Below are 7,389 nucleotides of genomic sequence, written 5' to 3'. Positions count from 1 at the left end.
AGGTCTTTCAGGTGTGATATCAATTTAAAGGGTACCCATGAAAAAACAAACACAAATGGTGAGAGGGACCCCATAAATCCAACATTGTCCCTTCAGGTTTTGTATACTTTAAAGGAAACCCTATGCAAAAATCAAGAAAAAAAAGTGTAACCCCCCCTCCAAAAAAAATCCATACCAGACCCTTATCTAAGAATGAAGCCTGGTAGGTTAGAAAAGAGGAGGATGAATGTGTGCCCTCTCTGAATAATATCTTGGGCCTTCAACATGTGGTGTTCCTTGCCAGGGGACACTGCTTGATAAAGTACCATATATTCCTGGTTATTAGGAGAAAGGTCTATTTCCTTCAAGCCTTGCCAAGGGAATTGTGGGGATCTGTTGTGGTCAGGGGTCTTATTTATTATTTGCAAGCCCCCTTTAACAATAAAAGAGTCCACCAGATACTGTCCCCATGTGAATGAGTGAGGGGTACATAGTCTTCTCAATCATTCACAAGAAAAAAAAAAAGATAATTGTGTATAAAGACAGAGCCTTTTTTTTGGACAAGTATGTCCCCCGACAAGATACCCCCTTCATGTTCAGCACATATGGCCTGGTACGATTTATTACAGGATTCACCTCTACATTTGCCCCTTCTTGACCACTCAGGCTGCATGCTTGGATAAAGGTCTGGTATGGTGGTTGGTTCTTTTTAAACTTTTACCAGTGTGTACATCACTTTTTAATTATCCATGCTCCTATACTTATATGGCTAGGCATCCCTGGCTAAGTAGGTAAAAGGGGCCGGTGATGTCACTGGTTGTTAAGGACTCAGTGGAGCCTGCACCTTGTGTGCCCCCTCCGCTGCCATATTTGGCACCTTTTGGGGGGGAGTAGGGAGCAGGTATCTTGTTTTGACAAGTACCCGCTCTCACTTCTTGCTCAGTTTACAGTGGTAAACTAAGCTGGAAGGTCGGTCCCCTTATGAGCAATAGCGCCATGCTATTAGGGCACCTGAGGATGCCTCCGAGTGGCGTCTGTCTCCCACACCCCTCTTTCATGTGGTCTCCCCAGCCAAGTCCTCTAAGGGATTAATTTCACAGTGGAATTCCATGCTTCTGTCTGAGTACATACCCCATGAGAACTCAAGTGCAGTGGGAGAGGGATCTGGGGTCGATGACAGGGGATCAGTGGGAAGAAGCTTTTGTATCTGGTACCAGTTGCTTTCTCATGGTATTTTAGAAATATTCTCAACTATATATTCTACTTAGAATCCATTATACTTCACTTTGTCTGCATAAAATGGGCAACCAGCCACATCCTTGCTGTGTTAAGTGTAAGAGGGACCATGGAGATCTCATCTATTTACTTTGGAGCTGCCCCAAGCTCCATCCTTATCGGAAGGGAGTGGTTGACCATAAATATAGTAGCTTGTATTCCAAGCTACTATACCTCTAGACCCTAAATTCTATCTGCTGATAATTCTGAGCAGTATTACTGTAGAACCTAGAGAATTTGCTTGAGAGACAGTTTCTAGAGTCCTTTTTCTAGCAGGTGATTTTTTTTAGTCCATTGAATAGCTTAAGAATCTCCCTCCTTGAAGGAACTGATTCATTCTGTGGCGACACCCTCCATTTGGAAAAATAAATCTACCAGCGTAAGGGGTGCCCTGGTAAATTCAAGAGATTATGGCCACCTTGGCTGAATACCCCTGGACTTAATCCTTCAGACATGATTCAAATGTGACTTTTGGAATACCCTGTGGGCTGATACTGCTTGTGGATTATCCATTCTAATGCTTACCTGTAAGCTTACCTGTTTGCCTTTATGTAATGGGATAATTCATGGTGATTTCGTTGGAGCTGTATTTCAGTTTTGTGATTTTGAATGCACTGGACTGTTGTACTTTTGTTTGTACTTAATAAAGTCTTCTTTGATATATAAAAAAAAGAGATTACAGTTAGTTTACTCTGTGTACTGTACATAAGCTATAATCTTTTCCCCCATAAAACCACATTTTCTGTTAGCGTTTTTTTTTTTCACATCATCTCAGTGATGCTGATCTACTTCACTTTTTCAAAATGTTCTGTCTACTTGAACTTGCTTCATTGTTAGCTGCACATCATTGCTTTGGATTGAACTAGTTTACTGATAGTATTACATTGCTTTCCTCTAGTGGGACTTTGTAAGGCAAAAAACATAAAATACTTAACTAGGAAGAGAGGATGCTACCAATTCAAATAGTGGAGACAATGGCAATATGTTTGTAAGGGTACAATGATAAACACAAAGAACCACATCAACTGTAGTGGCTGAAGTCTACACACACAAAGGTCCGACACTTTTCGAAGTTTAAAATTGATTGAGTGATTATGAGTGATTATCATTTAACTTCTGAACCCACAGTTAGAAAGCATCCAACTTTAAAAACCAGAATGAGCACAGTGACCCACTGACAGGGAACGGGCCCGTGAGCCAACGCTAGCACCAAGGACACGGCACGGACATGTAGCCCAAAACAGAACACAAAGGGCATCCTACCATCTGCAAATTGACTGATGACAGCTGCTGTGAATGGTATATATATCACCTATAGGCTCATACGAGGTAGAGAGCACTCAGCGTAAATAGGAGGAGATCACGTAAGGGTCTAGTAATAGTAGGGAGGGATGCTATATCCCTCCGTGTGACCAGGTCTCACATCAAAAGAAGGGAAGCAGGGTGGTTGGTAGGGATGAGCCGAACACCCCCCTGTTCGGTTCGCACCAGAACATGCGAACAGGAAAAAAGTTCGTTCGAACATGCGAACACCGTTAAAGTCTATGGGACACGAACATGAATAATCAAAAGTGCTAATTTTCAAGGCTTATATGCAAGTTATTGTCATAAAAAGTGTTTGGGGACCTGGGTCCTGCCCCAGGGGACATGGATCAATGCAAAAAAAAGTTTTAAAAACGGCCGTTTTTTCAGGAGCAGTGATTTTAATAATGCTTAAAGTCAAACAATAAAAGTGTAATATCCCTTTAAATTTCGTACCTGGGGGGTGTCTATAGTGTGCCTGTAAAGGGGCGCATGTTTCCTGTGTTTAGAACAGTCTGACAGCAAAATGACATTTTGAAGGAAAAAACTCATTTAAAACTACCCGCGGCTATTGCATTGCCGACAATACACATAGAAGTTCATTGATAAAAACGGCATGGGAATTCCCCAAAGGGGAACCCCGAACCAAAATTAAAAAAAAAAAATGACGTGGGGGTCCCCCTAAATTCCATACCAGGCCCTTCAGGTCTGGGATGGATATTAAGGGGAACCCCGGCCAAAATTAAAAAAAAAAAATGACGTGGGGTTCCCCCTAAATTCCATACCAGACCCTTCAGGTCTGGTATGGATTTTAAGGGGAACCCCGCGCCAAAAAAAAAAAAAAAAACGGCGTGGGGTCCCCCCAAAAATCCATACCAGACCCTTATCCGAGCACGCAACCTGGCAGGCCGCAGGAAAAGAGGGGGGGACAAGAGTGCGGCCCCCCCTCCCTCCTGAACCGTACCAGGCCACATGCCCTCAACATTGGGAGGGTGCTTTGGGGTAGCCCCCCAAAACACCTTGTCCCCATGTTGATGAGGACAAGGGCCTCATCCTCACAACCCTGGCCGGTGGTTGTGAGGGTTTGCGGGCGGGGGGCTTATCGGAATCTGGAAGCCCCCTTTAACAAGGTGACCCCCAGATCCCGGCCCCCCCCCTGTGTGAAATGGTAAGGGGGTACATAAGTACCCCTACCATTTCACGAAAAAAGTGTCAAAAATGTTAAAAATGACAAGAGACAGTTTTTGACAATTCCTTTATTTAAATGCTTCTTCTTTCTTCTATCTTGCTTCATCTTCTGGTTCTTCTGGCTCTTCTGGTTCTTCTGGTTCTTCCTCCGGCGTTCTCGTCCAGCATCTCCTCCGCGGCGTCTTCTGTCTTCTTCTCCTCGGGCCGCTCCGCACCCATGGCATGGGGGGGAGGCTCCCGCTCTTCTCTTCTTCTCTTCTTCTTTTCTTCTTTTCTTCTTTTCTTCTCTTCTTCTCTTCTTCTTCATTTTCTTCTCCGGGCCGCTCCGCAATCCATGCTGGCATGGAGGGAGGCTCCCGCTGTGTGACGGCGCTCCTCGTCTGACAGTTCTTAAATAACGGAGGGGGGCGGGGCCACCCGGTGACCCCGCCCCCCTCTGACGCACGGTGACTTGACGGGACTTCCCTGTGACGTCATGGGGAATGCCACAGGGAAGTCCCGTCAAGTCACCGTGCGTCAGAGGGGGGCGGGGTCACCGGGTGGCCCCGCCCCCCTCCGTTATTTAAGAACTGTCAGACGAGGAGCGCCGTCACACAGCGGGAGCCTCCCTCCATGTCAGCATGGATTGCGGAGCGGCCCGGAGAAGAAAATGAAGAAGAAGAGAAGAAGAGAAGAAAAGAAGAAAAGAAGAAAAGAAGAAGAGAAGAAGAGAAGAAGAGAAGAGCGGGAGCCTCCCCCCCATGCCATGGGTGCGGAGCGGCCCGAGGAGAAGAAGACAGAAGACGCCGCGGAGGAGATGCTGGACGAGAACGCCGGAGGAAGAACCAGAAGAACCAGAAGAGCCAGAAGAACCAGAAGATGAAGCAAGATAGAAGAAAGAAGAAGCATTTAAATAAAGGAATTGTCAAAAACTGTCTCTTGTCATTTTTAACATTTTTGACACTTTTTTCGTGAAATGGTAGGGGTACTTATGTACCCCCTTACCATTTCACACAGGGGGGGGGCCGGGATCTGGGGGTCACCTTGTTAAAGGGGGCTTCCAGATTCCGATAAGCCCCCCGCCCGCAAACCCTCACAACCACCGGCCAGGGTTGTGAGGATGAGGCCCTTGTCCTCATCAACATGGGGACAAGGTGTTTTGGGGGGCTACCCCAAAGCACCCTCCCAATGTTGAGGGCATGTGGCCTGGTACGGTTCAGGAGGGAGGGGGGGCCGCACTCTTGTCCCCCCCTCTTTTCCTGCGGCCTGCCAGGTTGCGTGCTCGGATAAGGGTCTGGTATGGATTTTTGGGGGGACCCCACGCCGTTTTTTTTTTTTTTTTTTGGCGCGGGGTTCCCCTTAAAATCCATACCAGACCTGAAGGGTCTGGTATGGAATTTAGGGGGAACCCCACGTCATTTTTTTTTTTTAATTTTGGCCGGGGTTCCCCTTAATATCCATCCCAGACCTGAAGGGCCTGGTATGGAATTTAGGGGGACCCCCACGTCATTTTTTTTTTTTAATTTTGGTTCGGGGTTCCCCTTTGGGGAATTCCCATGCCGTTTTTATCAATGAACTTCTATGTGTATTGTCGGCAATGCAATAGCCGCGGGTAGTTTTAAATGAGTTTTTTCCTTCAAAATGTCATTTTGCTGTCAGACTGTTCTAAACACAGGAAACATGCGCCCCTTTACAGGCACACTATAGACACCCCCCAGGTACGAAATTTAAAGGGATATTACACTTTTATTGATTGACTTTAAGTATTATTAAAATCACTGCTCCTGAAAAAACGGCCGTTTTTAAAACTTTTTTTTGCATTGATCCATGTCCCCTGGGGCAGGACCCAGGTCCCCAAACACTTTTTATGACAATAACTTGCATATTAGCCTTTAAAATTAGCACTTTTGATTTCTCCCATAGACTTTTAAAGGGTGTTCCGCGGCATTCGAATTTGCCGCGAACACCCCAAATTGTTCGCTGTTCGGTGAACTTGCGAACAGCCAATGTTCGAGTCGAACATGAGTTCGACTCGAACTCGAAGCTCATCCCTAGTGGTTGGACACATCAGCACACAATCCTTTAGGGAGTGATGCGGCTGAGCGACCGGTCCGACGCCTGTGTAGGCATGAGGCATGGTTTACTGATAGTGACAACAGTGGACCTTGATAGTGCAATGCATGTTCGCATGACCACTCGAGTCTTCACCAAGGGTGACAACAGAAAAGCGCAAGTAAGACATTTTCCTATGTGCTGCATTCTCCCATGATGCCATATTTGGCACCTTTTGGGGGGGGAGTAGGGAGCAAGTACCTGCATTTGGTTTACTGATAGTGACAACAGTGGACCATGATTGTGCAATGCGTGTTCGCATGACCACTTCAGTCTTCACCAAGGGTGACAACAGAAAAGCACATGTAAGACACTAAAGTGCCTGAAAAAGAACCAACATGACTGGCTCCACAAGAGTATCTTACTTCTGATTGAATGTTCTTAAGACATTTTTTCTTAGGATTGATTGTTCTTAGGGTATTTTCTCTTCTGATCCAATGTTCTTATGGTATTATCTCTTCTGATTGAATGCACTTAGGGTACTATCTCATCTGATTGAATGTTCTTAGGATATTTTACCTTGGGCATAAACGAAAAAAGATGCACAAATATCAAATCAAATGGGTGATCAAAGGACCAACAGATGGCTAGGATAATCGTATATATGACCAATGATTAACACCATGAATTACATGATTAAAAAAAAATGAAAAAAGTGAAAAAAAGCGTGTAACCAAAAAGTATTGGAAAAATATATGTGATATGAAACTACATTGTATACAAATAATGTAAAATGGATGATCAAAAATACAATAGATAACAAGTGAAAAACATTAATATACTCAAAGTTCATGGTTACTGGGTCCTGTGCTCAACTAGAGTATCTGTGAGGGGTTGCAGTGTTATGGCACCAGCACCAGTGCCTAAAGCAGGGCCCGTTCCTGCGCCCACCAAGAGTAACTGTGAGGGCTTACAGTGTTGTGCCACCACAACACCACCAAAGGCCCAATTTTTCTGACCCTGTTTAACAGGGGCGTGCAATTACAATTCTTGATATAATATTTCACAGCAGGGCCCGTTCCAGCACCCACCAAGAGTAACTGTGAGGGCTAATGCCCTGTACACACGGTCGGACATTGATCGGACATTCCGACAACAAAATCCATGGATTTTTTCCAAATGATGTTGGCTCAAACTTGTCTTGCATACACACGGTCACACAAAGTTGTCGGAAAATCCGATCATTCTGAACGCAGTGACGTAAAACACGTACGTCGGGACTATAAACGGGGCAGTAGCCAATAGCTTTCATCTCTTAATTTACTATGAGCATGCATGGCACTTTGTGCGTCGGATTTGTGTACACACGATTGGAAATTCCGACAATGGATTTTGTTGTCGGAAAATTTTATAGCCTGCTCTCAAACTTTGTGTGTCGGAAAATCCGATGGAAAATGTGTGATGGAGCCTACACACGGTCGGAATTTCCGACAACAAGGTCCTATCACACATTTTCCGTCTGTGTACGGGACATTACAGTGTTCTGGTACCACCAACACCTAAGGCCCAAATTTCTGCAGAGTATATAGGGCAGGCTGTATAGTATATACAGGA

This window comes from Aquarana catesbeiana, linkage group LG03 (assembly GCF_042186555.1).
Source record: "Aquarana catesbeiana isolate 2022-GZ linkage group LG03, ASM4218655v1, whole genome shotgun sequence".
Classification (NCBI taxonomy): domain Eukaryota; kingdom Metazoa; phylum Chordata; class Amphibia; order Anura; family Ranidae; genus Aquarana; species Aquarana catesbeiana.
Note: the sequence above shows the minus strand (reverse complement) of the source record.